The sequence below is a fragment of the Octopus bimaculoides genome, chromosome 5 (genome assembly GCF_046866305.1).
Source record: "Octopus bimaculoides isolate indiv1 chromosome 5, ASM4686630v1, whole genome shotgun sequence".
Classification (NCBI taxonomy): domain Eukaryota; kingdom Metazoa; phylum Mollusca; class Cephalopoda; order Octopoda; family Octopodidae; genus Octopus; species Octopus bimaculoides.
Window position 1 is genome coordinate 51298582 of NC_142932.1, and position 25741 is coordinate 51324322.

Sequence of the window (25741 nt, forward strand, 5' to 3'; positions counted from 1 at the left end):
TGGAGCCTGGTGTTGCCATCCGGTTTCACCAGTCCTCAGTCAAATCGTCCAACCCATGCTAGCACGGAAGGCGGATGTTAAACGATGATGATGATGATGATGATGAGGGTGTCCACAAAGTCTGGGTACATGGAATAAATAAAATCATAACATAAACAATTAAATGTAAGAGATAATAATTTCTTAAAGTATGTGTTAATCCCCATGTACCCAGACTTTGTGGACACCCTGTATATATATATATATATATATATATATATATATATATATATATATTGTGTCTTCCAATAATAAGGAAGTTTGGATAGTGTTTTTATTGTTGTTGATATTGGTGGTGGAGGTGGTGCTATTTGAGCAAATCTATAATAAAGGCATTCCAGTGACAACCATCTTGTTTTTATTATTTTGCTTATTCAAGCGTAGTGCATTAAAGGTACAATATGAAATTTGTCTTTCTCAAAAGGTTTGTTGGAAAATGCTTTCATGTTTAATGGTTATATGACAAATGATTTAATGCAGTAAAGATGAAAGGTCTTATGTTAGGTCTTTTCATAACTAACATTGTGTTCTTCCAATATCATTGGAAGACAAAGGGATAGCAGACAAGTAAGTACTGGCCTCCAGTAAATTTTAAGAAAGGTGAATCACATTAACTTATTTAAAGGTGACCATCATATATTTTGTTATAGCACTTTCATAATGTATGTACAGCTTTTTAGGGATCCAACAGTTAACACTGCTGGAGGAGGAGGAAGACAGATGAAGCAGTATATTATATTATTCAATTGGATATTTTTACACAAGCAAATAAGGAACACTGACATACCTGGGAAAATTTTTCATGGGGATTCTTAGGTTAGCAATTTATAGTTATCGAGAAGGAAATTATGATGAGCTAAAAAAATGTAAATAAAATTTAAATAATTGTCATATAAACAATTTCCATACTAGGGATATAAAAGTAGCCCCTGTGCTAGTATTCATTCAATTGATTACATATTTTTACTGCAGTTTATTGTTTTATCCAACCCTCTTGGTTTTAACTTGACTTTAGTTGATTTTATCAAAATATCCTAAACAAGTTGTTATATCTTCAGTTCCTATCTCATGATCATATGAGTTCAGATCAAATCACTTATAAGATTGCTTGAATTAAAAACATATTGTTAAAAAAAATTACACTATTATATACATAAATAATAAATTAATTATCAACTATAACACAACGTATCTATTGGAAAGTTGTTTCACTCTTACATTAGAATCAAAAACTAAAAAAAAACACTATAAAACTCAAGTAGTTGACTAGCTAATAACTAGGCCACAAAGTATTGTCTAAGTGCGTCGTATTTAAATACAAACATTTTTTTTATGTGTTATTAAATGAGGAAGTAAAATATCTCCAGTGTACAACGCTATCAATGCAATATAGTCACTACACTGAATGCACACTGAAAAGAATCTAGATTTGAAACAATTGTTCCAATCAGTTTAAAGTTAGCTCTGTTTAGATTTATACAATTTATATGTATATATATTTATATATACTAGCTGACCCTGTGTCATCAAAAATGACGACTAATTGTTGTATTAAGGTATAAAATAAAGTACATAATAATCGCAGATACATTCATATACTTTCCTTGTATATGCACACATACATATACTCAGAGTTGAAATACTGTTTGATTTTTCTTTTCAGCATTAAACGTTCACCATCCCATTTCCATTTCAAACACACACACACACACACACACACACACACACACATATGTAAGCATATATAATTGTGTATGTATTTGTATAAACCCATATGTATGCGTTATTAGGTTCTGTATGTAAGTATATATTTCTATATGTATGTGTGTGTATGTATATATGTATGTATGCGTGTATGTGTGTTTATGTATGAATATGTATGTGTATATGTGTGTATGTGTATATATGTGTATGTGTGTGTTTGTGTGTACGAGAATACCCGTCAGAGTGTAAGTATCTTGAGAGAAAAGCTGAACATTAGAAGCATCAGTTGTGGCGTGCAAGAGAGACGATTGCGCTGGTATGGACATGTGGTGAGAATGGAGGAGGATAGCTGCGTGAAAAAGTGCCACACCCTAACAGTTGAGGGAACCCGTGGAAGAGGTAGGCCCAGGAAGACCTGGGCTGAGGTGGTGAGGCAAGACCTTCGTACATTGGGCCTCACCGAGGCGATGACTACGGACCGAGACCTTTGGAAATGGGCTGTGCGTGAGAAGACCCGGCAAGCCAAGTAAGATCGTTGCCAGTGCCCCTGGACTGGTTCTTGTGCGGGTGGCACATGAGATGCACCATTTTGAGCGTGGCCGTTGCCAGTACCGCCTGACTGGCTCCTGTAGGATTTTCGAGCGAGATCGTTGCCAGTGCCCCTGGACTGGCTTGTGCGGGTGGCACATAAAAGACACCATTTCGAGCGTGGCCGTTTTCGTGCGGGTGACACGTAAAAGCACCCACTACACTCTCTGAGTGGTTGGCGTTAGGAAGGGCATCCAGCTGTAGAAACTCTGCCAAATCAGACTGGAGCCTGGTGTTGCCATCCGGTTTCACCAGTCCTCAGTCAAATCGTCCAACCCATGCTAGCATGGAAAGCGGACGTTAAACGATGATGATGATATATATATATATATATATGTATACATGCACACATATATATGAATATGTGGATGTATGTATATGGGTATGTGTATATATGTATATATGAAAACACTTGAGTTATTCTTCTTTTATATATATATATATATATATATATATATATGTATATGTATTTGTATGTATGTATGTATGTGCATGCGTGTGTTTACGTATGTATACATGTATGTATATGTATATGCGAATCTGTTTATTTGATTAGGTAATAGGCATAGATGTATAGCTATGTGTGTGTGTATGAGTCTATTTCTATTTATACATGTGTGTATATATAAATGGATACATATGTGTATATGAGGACATGCACACATGTGTATATTTGTATATGCGTGGGTACGTATGTGCATATGTATAAATGTGGACGTATGAGTGTATATATATGTGTGTGTGTGTGTATATATATATATATATATATATATACATATATATATATATATATGTATATACAAGTGCACATATGTATGTATATGTATATACATATATATATATGTGTGTGTGTGTGTATCAGTATGCATGTATGTGTGTGTTTGTGTATATGTATTTATGTATGCATGTACGTTCTCACACATTTATAGGTATGTGTTGTCCAACCCACTATCCGGCAGCGTCCAATTCTCTAACGGTTTTTTTCAAATGAATCAAGTCATAACCTTATCCATCTATTGTTTTCATAATCGGTCATAATGTCTTACGTTTAAGATGATTCCCATGCTTTCCCTGATGAGAAGGTTACAATTTTAATATCAAAGATCCCTATGGATCACACAGGTTGTAATCCTTTGAAACATATGTAGGAATAAAGTATGCAATTATAACATGCGTTTTCTCCATTCCTTAAATTCTTATATATATATATATATATATATATATATATCATCATCATCATCATCATCATCATCATCATCATCATCATCATCATCATCATCGTTTAACGTCCGTTTTCGATGCTAGCATGGGTTGGACGATTTGACTGAGGACTGGTGAAACTGGATGGCAACACCAAGCTCCAATCTGATTTGGTAGAGTTTCTACAGCTAGATGCCCTTCCTAATGCCAACCACTCAGAGAGTGTAGTGGGTGCTTTTACGTGTCACCTGCACGAAGGCCAGTCAGGTGGTACTGGCAACGGCCACGCTCAAAATGATGTATTTTATGTGCCACCTGCACAAGAGCCAGTCTAGAGGCACTGGCAATGATCTCACTCGAAAATCCTTACACATGTCACGGGCACAAGTGCCAGAAAGGCGACGCTGGGCACAGGTGCTATCCCGATTTTGCTTTCGCTTGCCCCAATAAGTCTTCGCAAGCTGAGTCTCGTGTCCAATGAAGGAGACGATGTTGGCGACCTTATTCTCAAGAAATTGATGAATGTTGCCGATGTGGGTGTCAATTTCTTGAAAATAGGGTCATAAACCTGAAATATTGAATACAAGGTAAGTCTACATTAATTCACATATTTGTTTTCTTGTGATTTACCTTGCATTTACTTCACATTGTTTTGGCCTTACCCACAATCCTTTATACAATATATTCTACACATGCTTCATAGCAATTATTCCATTATAATATATATATATATATGCACACACACACAAATATATAAAAACGCTAGGCTCATTATTATATTAGGATATATATATTCTTTTATTCTTTATTTTTTTACTTGTTTCAGTCATTTGATGGCGGCCATGCTAGAGCACCACCTTAAAGGGTTTTTTAGTTGAAGAAATCAACCCCAGTATTTATTCTTTGTAAGCTTGGTAATTATTCCATAGTTATCTTTTGCCAAACTGCTAAGTTACAAGGACATGAACACACCAGCATTGGTTGTCAAGTGATGGTGGAAGGAAAAACAGAGACACATGCACACACACACACACACACACACACATAAATACACACACACACACACACATAAATACACACACACACACATAAATACACACACACACATACAAATGAGTGGACAAATGAAAGAAGGGCACTCAACTCATTTAATGGTAGTTTCCCCCAATAAATAAATAAGTATATATATATATATATGATGATGATGATATATATATATATATATATATTAACGATGGGCTTCTTTCAGTTTCCATCAACTAAATCCACTTACAAGGCTTTGGTTGGCTCAAGGCTAAAGTAGAAGATGCTTGCCCAAGTTGCCATGCAGTGGGACTGAACCTGGAACCATGTGCTTGGGAAGCAAGCTTCTTGTCATGCCTAATGTTTTTTACTAGTTTCAGTCATGGGCTGTGACCATGCTGGGTCTCAGTCTTCAACAGCTTAATCAGTCATATCGACTGCCACCCATTACTTCCTTCAATGCAGTATCTGTTTCATTGATCATTCATTATCATCATCATCATCATCATTTAACATCTATTTTCCATGGTTAGACAGTTTGACTGAAAACTGGCAAGCTGGGGAACTGCACCAGGTTCCAGTCTGATTTGGCATGACTTTTCTATGATTGGATCCCCTTCTTAATGCCAGCCACTCTAAGAGTGTAGTGGGTGCTTTTTATGTGCCACCATCATGGTTGCCAATTATGTAACACTGGCATCGGCCACAATTACAATCTCACTTGGCTTGATGGGTCTTCTCAAGCATGGCATATTGCCAAAGGTCTTGGTCACTTGTCACTACCTCCATGAGGCACAATGTTCAAAGGGTGCTTTTATGTGCCACCAACACAGGTGCCAGTTCCATGACACTGGCATCAACCATTCTCAAGCACAGCATATCGCCCAACATTCAAAGGGATCCTTTTACGTGCAACTGGCAGGGGTGCCAGTTATGCAACACTGGCATCAACCACAGCTATGATTTCCCTTGACTTGACAGGTTTTCTCAAGCACAGCATATCGCCAAAGGTCTCAGTCACCTGTCATTGCTTCTGTGAGGCATAAAAGCATAAACACACACACATAAGCATGCACTTATACATGTGCAAGCATGGCTGTGTGGTTCAGAAGGTTGATTCAGAACCACATGGTTAGAGGTTCAGTCCCACTGTGTGGACACTGTTGGCTAGTGTTCTTTACTATAGTCACAGCTTGACCAGTAACTTATGATTGAGAATAGAAGAAGCACATCATATACGTATTCATATGTGTGTGTGTGTGTGTGTGTGTGTGTGTGTGTGTGTGTGTGTGTGTGTGAGACACTGCTTTATTTATTGGTTGTAAACAAAAGCCTCACTATTCATACAAATGATGTAATTTGTTTGATTTTTTACCTTGATCCAGAAAGGCATCCAACTGGAAAAAAATTCTGTCACATGTAGATGATGATGATGATGATGATGATATGTGTGTCTATATTATATCTCTTTTATCTTTTACTTGCTTCAGTCATTAGACTGCAACCATGCTGGGGCACCACCTTGAAGAATTTTTAGTTGAATGAACCGATCTCCCAGGGATTAATATTTTTGCTAAATCTGGTACTTATTCTATCTGTCACTTTTGCTGAATCACTAATCTATAGGAACGTAAACACACCAACATTGGTTGTCAAGCAGTGGTGGGAGAACAAACACAGAGACAAAGACATATACAACACACATGCACACACACACACACACATACGTGCACGCACACACACACACACACACGCACATACATAACAGGCTTCTTCCAGTTTCCAACTGCCAAATATCTGCTCACAAAGTTTTCATAAGCCTGAGGCTATATAGTGGCCCGAGGTGCCATACAGTGGGACTGAACCTTGAACCATGTAGTCAGAATGCAAGCCTCTAGCCATACAGCCATATACCGATATATATATGTATATATATCATCATCATCATTTAACGTCCGCTTTCCATGCTAGCATGGGTTGGACGATTTGATTGAGGACTGGTGAAACCGGATGGCAACACCAGGCTCCAATCTAATTTGGCAGAGTTTCTACAGTTGGATGCCCTTCCTAACGCCAACCACTCAGAGAGTGTAGTGGGTGCTTTTACGTGTCACCCACACGAAAACGGCCACGCTCGAAATGGTGTCTTTTATATGCCACCCGCACAAGAGCCAGTCCAGGGGCACTGGCAACGATCTCACTTGGCTTGCCGGGTCTTCTCACGCACAGCACATTTCCAAAGGTCTCGGTCAGTAGTCATCGCCTCGGTGAGGCCCAATGTTCGAAGGTCTTGCCTCACCACCTCAGCCCAGGTCTTCCTGGGCCTACCTCTTCCACGGGTTCCCTCAACTGTTAGGGTGTGGCACTTTTTCATGCAGCTATCCTCATTCATTCTCACCACATGTTCAAACCAGCGCAATCGTCTCTCTTGCACACCACAACTGATGCTTCTTATGTTCAGCTTTTCTCTCAAGATACTTACACACTGACGGGTATGCACATTGACATTACACATCCAGCGGAGCATACTGGCTTCATTCCTTGCGAGCTTACGCATGTCCTCAGCAGTCACAGCCCATGTTTCACTGCCATGTAGCATGGCTGTTCGTACACATGCGTCATACAGTCTGCCTTTTACTCTGAGTGAGAGTCCCTTTGTCGCCCAGGCTATTCTTATTCTAGCAGCTACACTTTCAGCGCACCCACCCCCACTACTAACTTGGTCACCCAGATAGCGGAAGCTATCGACTACCTCTAGTTTTTCTCCCTGGAATGAGATACAAGTTGTTTCCTGTTTGTTTACAGTGTTTATTGCACCTGAACATCTGCCACATACAAAAACTAACTTCGTAGTTAATCTGCCTTTGATATTGCTGCACCTCTTATGTGTCCATAGCTTGCACCGGGTACATCTTATAGAGTTACTACCTACTCCTTTTCTGCATACTGAGCAGGGCCATCTACCTGAAGGGGTTTGTGTTTTTATCTACCTTCCTACTTATTAGGATTTTGGTTTTTGCTAGGTTGACTCTAAGGCCCTTTGATTCTAGTCCTTGCTTCCACACCTGAAACTTCTCCTCTAGTTCTGATAGTGACTCTGCAATTAGTGCAAGGTCATCAGCATAGAGGAGCTCCCAATATATATATATATATATATATATATATATATATATATATATATATATATATATATATATATATATACTTAATAGTAATAGAAACAGCATTAGTACCAAAAGGCAATCTTTATATCCAACTTAATGTGGATGTTTTGTTAGAACACCTAATATTGTGTTATTTACCTTGAGAGAACTTCTCATATGGATGCACTCATACCCTCAGCAGATGAGAATCATTTACTATGGGTGCCAGAACTGCCAGATCATATAATTTCAATCTACCCAGTCGATACATACATGTATATGTTTATTATATACATATACCATCATCATCATCTTTCTCATGACTCCATGGGTTGGATGAAGTTTATTGAGATATTTTTTACATTGAATACCCTTTAAATTGTCAATTTCACTTGTTTCTAAGCAAGATAATATTTCTGGAGGGCACTACATATTTTTGCAGTATATTGGAAATGAAAGACACTGCTACTATGACAGTGACTCTCATTTACAACTACCATGTGATGTCAAGACTAGGAGACATATACATTCACACACGCGCGCACACACACACGCACACAAAAGACACACACACACACATATGCAATGTTCTGTGCATATATATATATATAAGCACCCAATATGTGCTGTAAAGTGGTTCGCATTTTGGAAGGGCATCCAGCTGTAGAGGCCAAGTCAAATCAGACTGGAATCTAGTGCAGCTCTCCAGCTTGCCTGCTCTGGTCAAAATGTCCAACCCATACCAGCATAAAATACAGACATTAAAGAATGATTAGCAATAGGTTTCTTTCAGTTTCCATCTCAAGGCTTTAGTAGAAGAAACTTCTCCTAGGTGCCATGCAGTAAGAATGAACTTGGAACCTTGAGGTTAGGAAGCAGACTTGTTACTCTACAGTCATGTCTGCACCTATACACCTTCTACATGCCTATAGCTTTATTTACTATTTGTATATGAGATCTGATCAATAAGTATCCATAGTAATGAAGCTAAAACATGCAAAGTGAAGCCACTTGGGACAGATTGACCTTGAACCCTGCTGTGCATGCGCACTATGTTTTAACTTCTGCTGTTTACAGCAATGCTTGGAAGGAAGCTGTGTAGCATGTGATAATCTTATTGACCATGACAAAGAAAGTTGTCATGGTGATACCTGCTCAGAAGCCTATGCAAAGTTGCAGAAAGTGTATGGAGAGGAGTGTACGAGCCACATACAAGTGTACAAGTGGTTCAGATGTTTCCAAGACGGCTGAAATAATGTCAATAGTGACAAACGTTCTGGGAGACCCACAACCAGCAGAATTGAGAAAAACATTGCAGATATGCATGAAGCTGGGAGGGGAAATCATTGAATCACAATCCGTGAGTTATCAAAAGACGTGCAGATTAGTTACAGTTCAGTTCAGTCCATTATCACTGAAGGTTTGGGTATGTGATGCATGTCTGCCAAGTTTGTGCCAAAACTGCTTTCAGCTGACCGAAAAGACATTTGGCTTTCAGTTGCACAAGATCTCCTTGATTGTGTTGAGAATAATGAAACTTTTTGAAAACTTTGTGTAGGCCTCTGAGCAGGTATCACCAAGCTTTTGGCAAAATTTGATGCAGATTCTCGGCTCAACTCTCTCTGTCATGATCAATGCAATGATCACACACTACATACCTTCCTTCCGAGTGCTGCTGTAAATAGCAGAAGTAAGCTAGAATGTTAAAACTTTGTGTGCACACACAGCAGAGTTCAGGGTCAATCTGGGCCAAGTGGTTTCACTTACTATGCTTTAGCTTTGTTACTATACCAACAATCCAGATACTTATTGATCAGACTAAATGGTAGTAGTTTTCTTAATTCTCCACTATTAGCTAGTTTGAAATCTACCATAAATAATACATTTTTCATTTTAACCCTTTTGATACCAATCTGCCTGAGACATTCCTTTAGTTCTATGATAAAAAAAAATTACCACTCTATAGTGATCTAAATAAAAGTCTTCCATCAAAATTTCAAAATTTTTATCAATTTACATTTGAAACACCATCTTAACAACTAGATTATTTTTCTAAATTCTTCATTAATTCAAGAATTAGAGCAAAGATAGAGTATTTCAACAGAAATATGGTAACAAAAAGATTAAACTTATTACTCTAAAGAAAGTTTATGATATTATAAAAATTATTTATTCAAGAAATTTATACCATTATTGAGTAATCTTATTAGAAAGCAGACTCATAAAACTTATGTACCATGTTCTTTAACTTGTAATTTTGATATTTAATAACCACAAACGAGATTGTTATGGCAAGTTGATAAATATATATATTATTTATTGAAGGCCAATTTCAAGACAATGAGCCTTACGAAGGAGATGACTAAGGATTGAGATATCTGGCACACTGCTGTACTCGAGAAAACCTATTTGCAACAACAGAATTGACACTAGACTGGTGCCACATAAAAAGCTCTCATGCTGGAGCCACGTTAAAAGTACTGGTGCCTCATAAAAAGCACCCAGTACACTTTGTAAAGTGGTTGGCATTAGGAAGGGCATCCAGCCATAGAAACCATGCCAGAACAGACAATGGAGCCTGGTGCCCCCACTGACCTCACCAGCTGTGGTCAAACTATCCAACCCATTTAGCATGGAAAATGATGGTGGTGGTGATGATGATGATGATGATGATGATGATGATGATGATGATGATGATGATGATGATGATGATGATGACGATGATGATACATTCTGATAGTAAACTTTTCTTTCTGTTGATATATATATGTGTGTGTGTGTGTGTGTGTGTGTGTGTGTGTGTGTGTGTGTGTGTGTGTGTGTGTGTGTGTGTGTGTGTGTGTGTGTGTGTATGTATCTTCACACAGTTATATTTCAAACTGGTGTATACACATACTAATTTAGAAATTAACTATTTTCCTTCTTGACACTAATATTTTTAGAATAAAAACACTGTAAAAGTTAGTTACAAGACATCCTGAACTTGCTAACATATTGACCTTGTAGCAACCTTTCTAATAAACTTTCTCATCCCTTTTGTTATTTGATTGCCCATTCTCCAATCTAACCTTAGCCTCCCCTTTTCCAACCTTTCTACTGACCTAATATGCTCCTTGACCTCTCGATACTTCAAACATTTACTTAGTTTACTTAGTTTACTACACTGAAATTCTGAACTAATAGTAAACCCTATTTCACACATCCCATTCTTTTGATTAAAGTTTCCTCCATATATATAAACAGAAGTAGTTAGTTTCTTTCACTGGTTGTGAGAAACATAAATAGGTAAAGAAGGACATTGCTGAATGCAGAAGAGATCTGGGAGGTTGCAGAAAAGTTCTGAAAGGAAAGAGTGCAGTGGAGGGCAGTTAAGAGGAAAATTATTAAACAACCTTTACTATTTTCTTTTCCTTCTCAGAAATGTTCAACTGCTAGAAGGCTGCAAATTTACTGGCTATGTTGCTGTATTGTTTAAGAGCATTATTAAAAGACTTTGGATATGAATGCAGAGCTGCAAGAAAGAAGCCAATGATTTCAAAACCTAATAAGACCAAAAGGTTCAGCTAGACTAAAGCATTCTGCAACAAGAAAAACAAATTTTGGTCATCGATATTATGGTCTGACAAAAGCAAATTTTTTGCCACTTTTCCAATTCAAACTAGATATATATGTGGTGCAACAAAACTGAAACATGGAAGCCAGATAATTTGCAAGGGACAGTTAAACATGGAGGAATAACAATCATTGTATAGGGGAGGAAAGTTTGGGTGACAGACAGACAGATCAGAGATCATGTTGATGAAAATCATTTAAATGACCCAAAGTGAAAAAGAGTCTATTACCGATCTATTTCAATGTAGCCCTGTGTCATACAAGCAAGGTTTCACAAACTTGGAAAAAAATTCACTGAACTGAATCTCTGAAATGGGATACTCAAAGCCTCTAATATTAATCCAAATGAACATTTAAGGGAAAATCTTAGCAAAAGGTTGTGATTAAGATTACTGAATATGACAACAACTACAGAGCTGGAAGAAACATCAAGTGAAGAGCAAATAAACATGGGTTAGTTTGTCATTAATACTAATTTAATCAGATCCCTGCCTTATCAGGAGAAAGCCATGATATTAGCTACAGGAAGTTCTACAAAATACTGAGACAAACATTTATTCATTTTGGATAATGTTTCAAGTTAAGTTTAAGTTGCATTTATTATCCCATTTATAAAAGTCATTGTTGACTACAGAACACATGCACACGCGCACGCACGCACACACACACACACGCACACATACGCACGCATGCACATGTGCACCCCCCACACACAAACAGACATTCAGCTTTTTCTAGTTGAGAAGTCGGGAGTTTTATGACAAGGTACTTGTCAAGCTAGTCTGACAAGCTTGACAAGTATCTTGACACAGGACTCTCATCATACGTATTCTCAGCTAAAACAAATCACATAAATCTTTGCTTCTGAAATTAACATAAAAAGCATACAAAAGGATTTTCTGAATATTTTGAATGGAGCAACAGTGTGAAAAGAATAAATTTTATTTTATTCTCTGTTCAATTCAATATCTAGCATGAAAACTTTTGAAACACCAGCTCTCTGTGTGTGTGTCTATGCAAGTGTGTGTGTGTGTGTGTGTGTGTGGTGTTGTGTGTGTGTGTCTGTACTTGTAGATACATACATACATACATACATACATAAGGCAAATTTGTTGTTGAATATGTACCTAAATTTGGAAAACTTGTAATTGTTTAAAATACATTTATTTGCATATATACCATTTACTTCCCAAAATTTTGGAAGTAAATGATAAATATGTAAATAAATGTATTTTAAACAATTACAAGTTTTCCAAATTTAGGTACATATTCAACAACAAATTTGCGTATATTTTCCCTGCATGGAAACACTCACCCCACTTTTGTTTTATATATATATATATATATATATATATATATATATATACGATATATATATATATATATATATATATATATATGCACATATATATATGTATATATATATACATATATATATATACATATATATATATACATATATATATATATATATATATATATATATATATATATATATATATATACACACATATATATATGTATATATATATACAGATATATATATATACATATATATATATACATATATATATATATATATATATATATATATATATATATATATATATATATATATATATATATATATATATATATATATATATATGCATATATATATATATATGTACATATATGTAAGAACGACCGTGCGAACCAAAAGGAGAAATGGTGATGAATGGAAAACAGGCTCCTTTTTTAAATGCGTCACACGGTCGAACACAAAAATATAAAATGATATTAATATGATATAATACTATAACATAGAGAACTTAGAAATGCCAGGAAGGACAAGATAGGACTCAACCGATAAAGATGTATGACAGTAAGGTTTATTGTAGCGTTAAACTGTATGTCTGTGTGTGTGTGAATGCGACATAATAAAACACGATATAAGACTGGCCATCATGTAAACAAAAGAGTGTGTGCGAGTAATACATGTATGTGAATGTAAGTGATACAGCGGATAGAAAAGAGTCAGTAACACGTGTAAGAATTTACCAGTTCTTAATTAGAGTACACAGTAGTAAGTGTCTGTATATAAGAAGTTAAAGCGTTAGGGCAGAGCGATCACTCGTCGAGATGTTAGGGCTTCTATGCCGGGCCGGGTTCTTGAATACAGATGTTCTTCGCAAGCTGGGTTCCTGGCTGTTATTTTCGTGGTGAAGAAATCACACAAACAGGGTCGAGAAGAGAAGCTGCGGTTAGCTGTTGGTAGCTTGTGTATGTGTAGAGTCATGTTGACGCTGGTGGCGATGCTGGTAGTCGTAGAGTCGTGTTGCTGCTGGCGACGTTGGGGGCGATGCTTGTAGTTCGTAGTTGAACGATGGTGTTGATGTCTTCGCTGGAAACTGGCTGGTTGGTTGGTGCTGTATTACGCGTGTGTTGTCAGAACGACCAGATCTAAGATCTGAGCTGCGACGAATTGGTGGGGATAATTTAGGCTATTTATAGGAAAATAGGGGCTCCAGGAAAGCATTAGAAGAAACACCCTCACGTGACCTTATTAGGGGCTGTGGTTGGTCTATTTGCGTCCTGGTGGCAAATGGAGTGGAAGCAATTGCCACTCAAATAATAGTCGGTTAGGTGATGACACAGCAGGCTGCTCTCTGCTACGCCCGCACTTGAATATATAAACTAGTGAGAGAGAGTGGTGTTCAGAGAATGTGTAGAGTCCCAAAAGTCACTCTACACATTCTTTTTTCTATTTCTTTTCAGGTGTTATTCGGAGAGATGTGAGGCCACCAGCATTTGACACCTTAGGCTTTGCAGTTTTTGTAATTGTATCATTCACTTGCCCATGGCACACCATACCACCAGCTTCAGAAAGTCTCGTTCTTGTTCAAGAATTTCCGCTGCTTTTAATTTTCCCCAAATTTGACAATTGTGTCAGTTTACTTAGCGAGAGAATTAAAAGACAGACTAATCGCTGAACTATATGTTTTCTAGGAGTTGTGAGTTGTTTTGTTTAATGGTGGTGGAATGATTTCCACATTTCCACATGAGCATCATAATCTTTTGCTTGAAACCTTTGAACAACCTGAAGTCAGTATGGGTAGAGCTTTATCACTCTCTGAAACATCTGCTAAATTGAGCTTTTGTTGATGCTAAGTTTCAGTGCAGCCCTCCAGATGGACTTCCCCTGGCTTTTCGTGAATGCCTGTTCCAGGAGCTTGGTGCTTTTATCAGTGGTGGTAGTAGCAAGCCTTCTGCTGCATGGTTTGTGAAGAATAGCTCCTGTTTTGAGAAACTTGCTATGGATAGCATAAATTGTGCAACGTGTTGGAGCAGCGTGATGGTCAGAAACCTCAAAATTGCACTGCAGTAGGGGACTGAAAAACTTCTTGTCAGGTGGCAATTTTGCGATGCTGGTCTAACGTTAATTGGTGAGCCATGGGTAAGAGAATAATACACTTACAAAGACTGCAAAGCTTAAGGTGTCAAATGCTGATGGCCTCACGTATCTCCGAATGATACATGAACCAAAATACTGCCCTTCTTAACACCAGCCACCCAGCAGAGTGGACACACACAAACAGGTGATATCAATATATATATATATATGTATATATATGTATATATATATATATATATATATATATATATATATATATATATATATATATATATATATATATATATATATATATATAGAGAGAGAGAGAGAGAGAGAGAGAGAGAGAGAGATAGATAGATAGATAGATAGATACACACACACAAAGTGATATCAAAAGGTTTCTGGACTAATTATGTTTAATAAAGAATAACTTAATAACTTATTTACCTAAGTTTTAACAATATCTCCTTCGAAATAGTTCCCTTGCACAGCAATACACTGGTCCCAGCATTCCTTTCACTTTTGGAATCTCAGCTGGAAGTCATTTTCCATAAGTAAGTTGAGGATCTTCTGTGATTCATCTGGATCTTGACAACAGTGTTAAAACAGCAATCTTTGAACTGCATTTTCATCTTGGGGAAGAGATGGAAGTCCACATGTGCTAAATCTAACAAATAGGATAGGTGCAGAAGTGATACCATGTTTTTTGCAAGAAACTTACAAGTGAGGAGAACTCAATGAAGAATACATTTTTTCGCACTTGACAGATCGGGTTGCTTTGATTGAATGGCCTTAGATAACTTGTCAGACTCTAATGGCAGAGGACATACATGTGTGACTGTGTGTGTATATATGTACACACACACACATACACACACACACACACACACACACACACACACATATATATATATATATATCTTACAGTAATATCAGCACCAAGCAGTACTTGGGCATAAGCAAACTTTAGGTTAGTTAATGTGTGTGTGTGTGTGTGTGTGTGTGTGTGTGTGTGTGTGTGTGTGTGTATAATGTAGTAAAGCTTCAACAAGCAGACTAGCACTTAATTAGATAAGAAAGTAAAGATAATGTTATAATAAAAGCCACAAGTTTTAAGCAGATGACCTTAAAATGCAACTGACAAACAGTCTTCTTCTCAGCTTGAAAAATGGCAAAATAAATTGCTATTTCAACCAGGAAACCTTGGGTAGCTGTATTTAATAAGACTTATGGCTTTTATTATAGCCATGTGACTATCCTCAACAAATCAAATCCTATACAAAACACATACTAATTTGAGCCATGGACTCCCTATAAAAAGAGGGCAAGTTTCAAACACTAGACAGTTGCGACATAAACCATGTCTTTCTATTTGAACTTTTTGAAAATCATGGCTGCAGTCTAATGATTGAAACAGATGAAAGATAAAAGATACTATTATATGATATAATATATATACAAAGGTGTTGAACAGATAGAACTGTTACTATGACAGACAAAATATATGGTAGCTTTTTATCTGGAGTCAAATTCTGCTGCAGTCAAATTTGCCTTTAATCCTTTTGGAGTTGATAAAATAAGTATCAGAGAAGTACTGGGCTCGATATAATCAACATCTCTCTCCCCTCAAAAGTTTCTGGCCTTGTGCCAAAATTTGAAACAGTGTGTGTGTGTGTGTGTGTGTGTGTGTGTGTGTGTGTGTGTGTGTGTGTGTGTGTACCTTACCTTTGGCCTTGAGTTCTTTGATGGAATTAGGGGCTTCACTGTGACAGATTGGTTGTCTTGGTCACTTTTAGACCTGACTGGGTTCATCACTTTCCATGTCTGACCACTCCCATATTCTTCCAGAAACAAAGAGACAGGTAGAAAGAAATTGTGAGAAAAAAAGATTTTACTCTAGTACAGGACTGGTGCTTTATTTGTTAACAACAACAACAAAAGAAAGATGAAAAGCAAATTTGAAATATTTATAGGATTTGAACTCAGAGCTCAGAGATCTAGAATGATTACCATGAAGCAATCTATCAGGCTGAGTAAAAAGTAAGCAACGTTTTGAAACATGAAATTCATCACAATATATTTCAACAATGCAGAAATTTTATTCATCAAAGTAAGTACCATTACAATCAACACATTTTTGCCAACGAGTTACAAGTTTGTTTATTCTGGTAACAAAAATCTGGAGTTCTGGAGCTGATGAACTCTTTGAATGCACTTTCAGCATCGGTTTGATTTTTGAACTCCTTCTCTCATAGGAAACCATCAAGGTGCTTGAAAAAGTAGTAGCCGGTAGGAGAAAGGTCTGGGGAATAAGCTGGGCAGGGAAGAACTTCATAGCCAGGTTCCCTCAACTTCTGGAGTGTCATTAGGGAAACGTGTGGTTGAGCATTGTCATGAAGAATGATTGGCCCTCTTCATTTGACCAGTCTGGAATGGAAGAGTAGCAGTTTTTTATTCATTTTGGCAATTTCATGGCAATATGTTTCTGCAGTAATGGTTTTTCTTGGTTTTAAGAAGTTATAGTGGATGAGTCGAGCAGTACACCACTAAACATTCACCATAACCTTCTTTGTGAAGAGCTTGGGTTTAGGGAAGGTTTTCAGTGCTTCATTTTGGTCCAACCACTGCAATGAATGGTTTTTATTTTGTACAGAATCCACTTTACATCTCAGGTTACAATAAAGTTGAGAAATGGATCAGTCTGGTTACAGAGAAGAAGCGACAAGCAAATTTCGTTTTTGCGCATTTTCTGATTTTCATTCAAATCATGTGGTACTCATTTGTCCAGCTTTTTTGATTTTCTGATCACATGCAAATGGTTGCAGGCAGTTTTCTGGCTAACTTGAAGTTCTTTTGCCAGTTCTCAAGTGGTTTTACATGGATCTTTCTCAATGATGGTCTTTAATTGACCATCATCAATGACAGATGAGTGTCCACTATGCTCATGATCTTCAAGGCTCAGGTGTCCACTGCAAAATCGTTTAAACACTTTTCAAGCTGTCCACTCACTGGTCATTTCCTCACCAAATGTTTCGTTGATATCATGAGCTGTTTCAGCTGCTTTACGTCCTTTTTTGAAGTTGAATAGCAAAATTGATTGAATATTGCGCTTTGACAGTTCCATTTCAGATAACTGTAACAACGGTGACAAAAATATCAATGTTAATTTATTGATGCATTTGGGCAAGTCTATTTCTGTATTATCAGAAAATTGCAAAAAAATCTTTAAAATAAAATTCAAATATCTGGTACAAATTCTTCATGGTTCAAAACATTGCTTACTTTTTACACAACCTGATATCTGCTACAACAATGACTCAATATTTGGCTGCTATTTATGTGTGTGTGTGTGTGTGTTTGTGTGTGTGTGTTTGTGTGTGTGTGTGTGTGTGTTTGTGTGTGTGTGTGTGTGTGTGTGTGTGTGTGTGTGTGTGTGTGTGTTTGTGTGTGTGTGTTTGTGTGTGTGTGTGTGTGTGTGTGTACTTACCCACATACATACAATGCATATATATATATATATATATATATCTTTACAGTAGCAAGCAAAAAAAGAGAATGGTTAGTATTTTTTTAAATGTCAGAAAAGCTAGTGAATGCACAAATTCGTAATTGGTTTTGTAAATATGGTTAACCATTAGCTAAATTCTCTGAAAAATCTAAGTTTGTACAATGGTCTTTATAAAAGTTAATAATACTTAACACTAGTTTCGTCCAAATGTTTCATGTGCAAAATAAGAGAATGATTAAACTCCTTCAGAAATTTCTAGAAATTTTAAACATTGTTTACATTTGAACCATCATCCATGCGAACACACTTCTCTCCCAGAACATCACAATTTTCCCTGGCATGCTGTCTTGTAAACTGAAACTCTTCAAGCTGCTGGTCCTCATGCTGCAGAACATTGGCAAACTTCTTCCTTTCTGCTTCACTCCTGGTTAAGTATACCTGCTTCCTAACTTCCCTTCTAGCTACCTGATATACTTCCTTCCCAGCTTGTTTCTTTGCTCTAATTGCCCTGTCAACTGCATTGTTCCACCACCATGTCACCGTAGATCTGGTTGGGACTTTGCACCACCCACAAATTTGGTCTGTGGCTCTCAGTAAGTTGTCTCGTAGGAACTTTTAGCTATCCTCTATATTGCAAGTCTATAACTCCCCCCCCCCCACTTACTTCTCATCAAATGCTTTAGTTAGGAAGTCCCTAAACCTCTGGCTATTTAAAGGATCTTTAAGCTTCCAGATCTTTCTTTTCTAAACTGGCTTGCTTCTTGTGTTCCTTCGTGCCTTTACTTTGAAGTCACTAATGAGTAAACTATGCTGGGGGCAACTATGAAAATTTTTTTTTCTGATGAGAGTGTAGTCAGTCACCTACCTTTCAATGTACCTACATTGACAGTGCCAACTCTGAGGGAATGTGTATGTGTATAGGTGCAGGAGTGGCTGTGTGGTAAGTAGCTTGCTTACAAACCACATGGTTCTGGGTTCAGTCCCACTGCGTGACACCTTGGGTAAGTGTCTTCTACTATAGCCTCAGGCCGACCAAAGCCTTGTGAGTGGATTTAGTAGACGGAAACTGAAAGAAGCCCGTTGTGTATATGTATATATATGTATATATATATATATATATATATATATATATATATATATACTCTCTCTTTCCTTTCCTGAGCGTCCAATAATACTATCCATATCACGTCCTCACTTTGTTGTTTTTTTGTTTTTTTGTTATTGTGTTTTTGAACTATATATATATATATATATATATATATATGTGTGTGTGTGTGTGTGTGTGTGTGTGTGTGTGTGTGTGTATGTTTGTGTGTCTGTGTTTGTCCCCCCAACATCGCTTGACAACCGATGCTGGTGTGTTTACGTCCCTGTAACTTAGCGGCTCGGCAAAAAGAATAAGTACTAGGCTTCCAAAGAATAAGTCCTGGGGTCGATTTGCTCAACTAAAGGCGGTGCTCCAGCATGGCTGCAGTCAAATGACTGAAACAAGTAAAAGAGTAAAAGAGAGAGAGAGTAAAGAGAGTGTGTGTGTGTGTGGGGGGGTAACATGAGAAGGGGGAACTGTGGCTATTGGCATCTGAAAAGAAGGTTGTAATGAGTGTTACACACACACACACACACACACGCACACACACGTACCTGTGTGTGTGTGTCTGTGTTTGGGTTTGTGCTCCACCACTGCTTGATAACTGTTGGCATCCCCGTGACCTACCGGTTCATTGGAGAGACTGATAGAATAAGTACCAGGCTTGAAAAAGTAAGTCTTGGGATCGATTTGTTTGACTAAAATCCTTCAAGGCAGTGCTCCAGCATGGCCACAGTCAAATGACTGAAACAGTTAAAAGATAAAAGATAAAAGCATTGTATTTCAACAGAAATATGATAATGCAAAGGTTAAAATATTCTGGCAGATAGAACACTATGACAGTTGTTACTACCCACCACCTGGTAGTAACAACTGCAAAACAGATGTCGTTCCCGAAGGCATGTAAGTTATGTTTACTTTAAGCTTCATTTGACCTTCATTGGGGTTTGGAGTATTGCCAGAAACACTAGCAGAAAAATAGCTTTGCATGGTAAATCATTCTCAGTGTAGAAGATGTATGCAGCAGTGCAGATTTGTTTACGTACCAGTCTGAGAACAATTTGTTTGTGATCCTTGCCACCTCATTCAATTCCCAACAGACAGGCAGTTGAAGCTTGCTTTAATCTTTTCAGTGCATAGTTTTTTCTGAAAAGCATTTGCTTTAATTTCTTAGTTCCTGAAACATTACCACCATATAGGAGTGGCTAGCTTAACTTTGCCAGCTTTAAATCTTAGTGCAGAACTTTCTCTTCTGTCTGTGTGAATGTGTGAGTGTGTACGTATAATGTAAGAACATATATATATATATATATATATATATATATATATATATATATATATATGTACTGAGTCATCCCATAAATAATGAAGTTTTTTTATACTTCTCTTATTTTTCAAAATTAAGATAAACAAAATTCTTTTTTAATCTAAAATATACTCTCCTTCATTTTCTACAATTCTCTTCCATCTATCTGGTAGACTTGCAAGGCCCCTTTTCCAAAATTCACTTGCCTGTGACGAAAAATACTCCTTCGATACTGTTCTGACCTTGTCTACAGAATTCATATTTTTTCTGTCCAAATGATTTTGAAGACTGTGGAATAAATGATAATCAGATGGGGCAATGTCTGGTGAATATGGTGCATGGGGCATCATTTCCCATTCAAACTGCTCCAGCCTTTGAAATGTTATCTTCTCTGTATGTGGCTGAGCATTATCCTGATGGAAGAATACCTTTTGTTTTGAATCAAAAGATGGTCGTTTCTCTTCTAGTGCTTACTTAAGCCGATGAAGCTGCTCGAACTAGATGTCTTTTGTTATCATTTGGTTAAGCTTAAAAGTTCAAAGTGGACTAGACCTTTCATATACCCCCAAACAGATAACACCACCTTACGTGGGTGAAGACCTTCTTTAGCCTGGGGTGCTGGTGTTTCTCCTTTCCTTACCCACTGTATTGACATTTTTATAGAGAACCCATTTCATAGAGAACACATTTTATAGAAAGCCCAATTCTCATCACCAGTCACTATTCAGTGTATGTATGTATTTACATGTGTGTGTCTGTGCTTGACAACCAATGCTGGTGTGTTTGTCTTCATAACTTAGCAGTTTAGCAAAAGAGACTGATAGAATAAGTACCAGGCTTACAAAGAATAAGTCCTGGAAACAATTTCTTCAACTAAAGCTTTTTAAGGCGGTGCTCCAGCATGGCTGCAGTCAAATGACTGAAACATGTAAAATGAAGAAAGAGAAGAAAATTTTATTTTATTTTTAAATACACAGGATGACTGTCCTACTCACCCACTTTTGGCTACATTAGTAACAACAACTATTGATTATATAAATGACCTGTTCACCAGGATACAAAATTACTCTGAAATCCAGAGAGACAAATACTTGCCTTGCTGTACAGCCCACAACTCCCCACAATCCTAACCCATTTAACTATAGTGTGTGACATGCAGTAACACAAGTCTCTTAATATTGGGAAATGCTAAGGCAGCAAGCTGGCAGAAACGTTAGCACGCTGGGCGAAATGCTTAGCGGTATTTCGTCTGCTGTTACATTCTGAGTTCAAATTCCGCCGAGGTCAACTTTGCCTTTCATCCTTTCAGGATCGATAAATTAAGTACCAGTTACGCCCTGGGATCGATGTAATTGACTTAATCCCTTTGTCTGTCTTTGTTTGTCCCCTCTATGTTTAGCCCCTTGTGGGCAATAAAGAAATAAGAAACGTAAGCATGCTGGGCACTTAGCGGTATTTTGTCTGTCTTTACGTTCTGAGTTGAAATTCTGCCAAGGTTGACCTTTGCCTTTCATTCTTTCGGGGTCGATAAATTAAGTACCAGTTGCATACTGGAGTCAATCTCCAAAATTTAGAGTCTTGTACCTAGAGTAGAAAAAAATATTGGGAAATGTTAGAGTCACTCCTCAGCAAATGGAATCAATCAGTGACCAAATGTTTCAAAGGTTTAATTAGAATTCATGAAGTTTGTATTTGATCTCACTGAATGAGCCATATCTAATGAATTCCATATCTCATACAGTGGAAATATGTAATGATTCTATAGTCTATTCATTTCATCAGATGTCATGTTTTGACAGCACAAACGAATCTCGGTATGAATTCATTTGGACATATCACAATATTTAGAAAGATCAAACACCTATAGTTTTTACTTTCCTACATTGGACACTAAACTCCACTTGCGAAGATTTGTTGAGACAAGTGAAATTGAACTAAATTCGACGACTGCACCCGTGCTAACGTCGTCTCCTTCATTGGACACGAAACTCAGCTTGCGAAGACTTATTGGGGCAAGCGAAAGCAAAATCGGGATAGCACCTGTGCCCAGTGTCACCTTTCTGGCACTTGTGCCCATTACATGTGTAAGGATTTTCGAGTGAGATCATTGCCAGTGCCCCTGGACTGGCTCTTGTGTGGGTGGCACATGAAATACACCATTTTGAGCGTGGCCGTTGCCAGTACCGCCTGACTGACCTTCGTGCCGGTGGCACGTAAAAGCACCCACTACACTCTCTGAGTGGTTGGCGTTAGGAAGGGCATCTAGCTGTGGGAATTGTGCTACCAATGGAGGAGGTTGAGGCCCCTCCCAGTGAGGGCGATAATGATTGTATTGTCTTCTATTTCAAGGGAGGGGCCATGGAGAGTCATCTGGATGGTACATTAGACTGTGAACAATTAGAATCTGGGTGCATGGACTATCCAGGCTGGCCTCCACAGGTGTAGTGGAATTATTGAGTAAAAGAGGGCTGTTTGAGATAATGGCTTCATTTAGTAAGGGAGAATTAAAATTTCTCATTATAGGCCCTGACTTGTCGCTGCAGGCTTGCCTGCAGTTGGCAAGAAAGTTAATCGGGGAGGGCAGTTAAGAGGCTCAGTGCCTCAATTTAATTTAATGTAAAAATTTAATGTGAATTTAAGTGATTTAAATTGAATTGTAAAGAACTGTGATTTCGAGGGGTTTTTCGGTCGGCGGGCACCGAATACCTCTCTCATTTATATCATTTATATTTCATTCATCTCATTATTGTAATGTCCAGCCCACTTTGCTTCTCTGTGTACTGCCCATGTGGCAAATATTAATGAAATAAAGAAGCTTGCTTCCCAACCACATGGTTCTGGGTTCAGTCTCACTGCATGGCACCTTGGGAAAGTGCCTTCTATTACAGTCTCAGGGCAAACAAAACCTTGTGAGTGGATTTGGTGGATAGAAACTGAAAGCCCATCATATATGTGTGTGTGTTTATGCCTATGTTTATCCCCCCCACCACTACTTGACAACCGGTGTTGGTGTGTTTACATCTCTGTAACTTAATGGTTTATGCAAAAGAAACCAATACAATACATACCAGGATTAAAAAAAGTAAGTACAGGGGTAAATTCATTTGACTAAAAAATTCTTTGAGGCGATGCTTCCATCATGGTCGCAGTCTAATGACTGAAACAAGTAAAAAATATAAGATATCATCATCATCATATATATATGGGTGGGTGTCTGTATAAACATTTCACTTTTTAAATACTCTTATGGATGTTTAAATTAAAGTAGAGTTTGAAAACTCCTTGTTACTTACTGAAATTCTTTAGTCCCTTAAATATAAGCAAATTAACAAAGATATTCAAATGAAGGAGGTGGAGGAAATGAAGAGATGAAGGAAAAGGACATACATTTGGAAGACAATAATTACAGACATATTGTTATATGTAATCCTCCTCCACCTCCTCCTCCTCCTCCTCCTACTACTACTACTAGCTTTTTCATAAAATCTACTGCTATTTTAACCACTACTCCTTTTGCTGTTGCTACTATTGCTAATTCTTTCTACTATAGGCATGAGGGCCTGAAGTTTTAGAGAATGGTGCTAGTTGATTACATCGACTCCAGTGCTTCAGTGGTACTTATTTTTTAAACCCCGAAAAAATGAAAGGCAAAGTCAAACTTGATGGACTTTGAAAGAATGTAAACCCAGAAGAAATACCACAAAGCATCTTGTCTGGCATGCTAATAATTCTTTTCTACTAAAGGCACAAGGTCTGAAATTGCTAGCTTAATGATAATAATAATCATTTCTACTAAAGGCACAAGGCCTGAAATTTGGGGGGCAAGGATTAGTCAATTTCATTGACCCCAGTGTTTCACTGGTACTTAATTTATCAACCCCAAAAGGATGAAAGGCAAAGTTAACCTCGGTGGAATTTGATCTCAGAACGTAAAGGTGGACAAAATGCCCAGTGTGCTAATGACTCTGCCAGTTCGTTGCCTTACAACTACTACAACTAATAAATATAATTTAGCAGTAGCTCTGCTGTTACTACTTATATTACTTTATTTTTGTTTTTATAAGTTACGGAAGAAGGGCAGAGCTTGTGAACTTTATAGCCTTCTTGATATTTGATATGGTTAATATATATCCTGAACACCTGTTGAATTAACTATTTAACATTTAAACCAGCCATTTTATGTTCTAACCAGCCAGATCTAGCCTATGACACTTACCCTTCAATGCCATGATAAAATATACAGTCCTATCATCAAAATTTCGAAGTTGCAAAATAATGCCTGATTAATTTAAAACAATGTGAATGAAAAATCATTACATTTGACAGAATAATCTGAATGCTAAAGGGTTAAAGTCTGCAGCAAAATGGAACTTAAACTGTGGATAGGAAGTGAACAGTGAATCTGAATATCTTTACAACACATACTTCTCTTCATACTGGTAAAAATATCTGAAAATCCCTAAGCAATAACCAGAAATATCTGTGGTATGTCAAAAAATATTTTGGAAACAAGGAATGTGATTCTAATTTTTTTTTTTTTTAATGTTTAATCTATAACTATAAAATATATAATTCTATTGCAAGACACATGTTAATGCTTTGCATAGCTTCAAGACAAAAATATATTGGTTATTTTTATTGAAATGAATATATATATATTTTAAGTAAATTACAGGCATGACTTGAGTAATTATGGAGTTTTCTTTCCAAGTATGTGGTTCTGGGTTCAAGCCAACTGTATAGCACCTTGGACAAGTGTCTTCTATTTTAGCCCTGGTTGGTCAAAGCCTTGTGAGTAGATTTTGCGGACAGAAATTGAAAGAAGGTTATATGTGTGTGTGTATATATATATACATGCATACATACATACATATGTACATACATAAATACATGAATGCATACATGCATGCATACATATATACATGTATGTATGTGCTTGAAGAGCTGAATAGGAATTGAATACATACATACATACATACATACATACATACATACATATATACATGAATGCATACATACATGCATGCAAGCATACATATATATATACATGCCTGCATACATACATGTGTGTATGTATGTGTGTATGTATGTATGTATGTATATATATATGTATGCATGTGTTTGAAGAACTGAATAGGAGTGGCTTTTCTTATAA

At 37.2% G+C, this 25741-nt stretch overlaps 1 protein-coding gene across 5 annotated transcripts in view; it reads left to right on the forward strand.

The window, feature by feature from the left end:
* The window catches only part of LOC106877229 (uncharacterized), a 104967-nt gene that overhangs the window by 36883 nt on the left and 42343 nt on the right, over positions 1–25741 (forward strand). Inside the window, exon 1 of one of the 5 annotated variants that reach the window (XR_016241885.1) lies at positions 20104–20183. The exons of the other annotated variants lie outside the window; for them this stretch is intronic. The gene's annotated coding sequence lies outside the window, so the exon portion shown is untranslated. Of the gene's footprint in view, positions 1–20103; positions 20184–25741 lie in introns of those variants that run through there. 5 annotated transcript variants of the gene reach the window in all.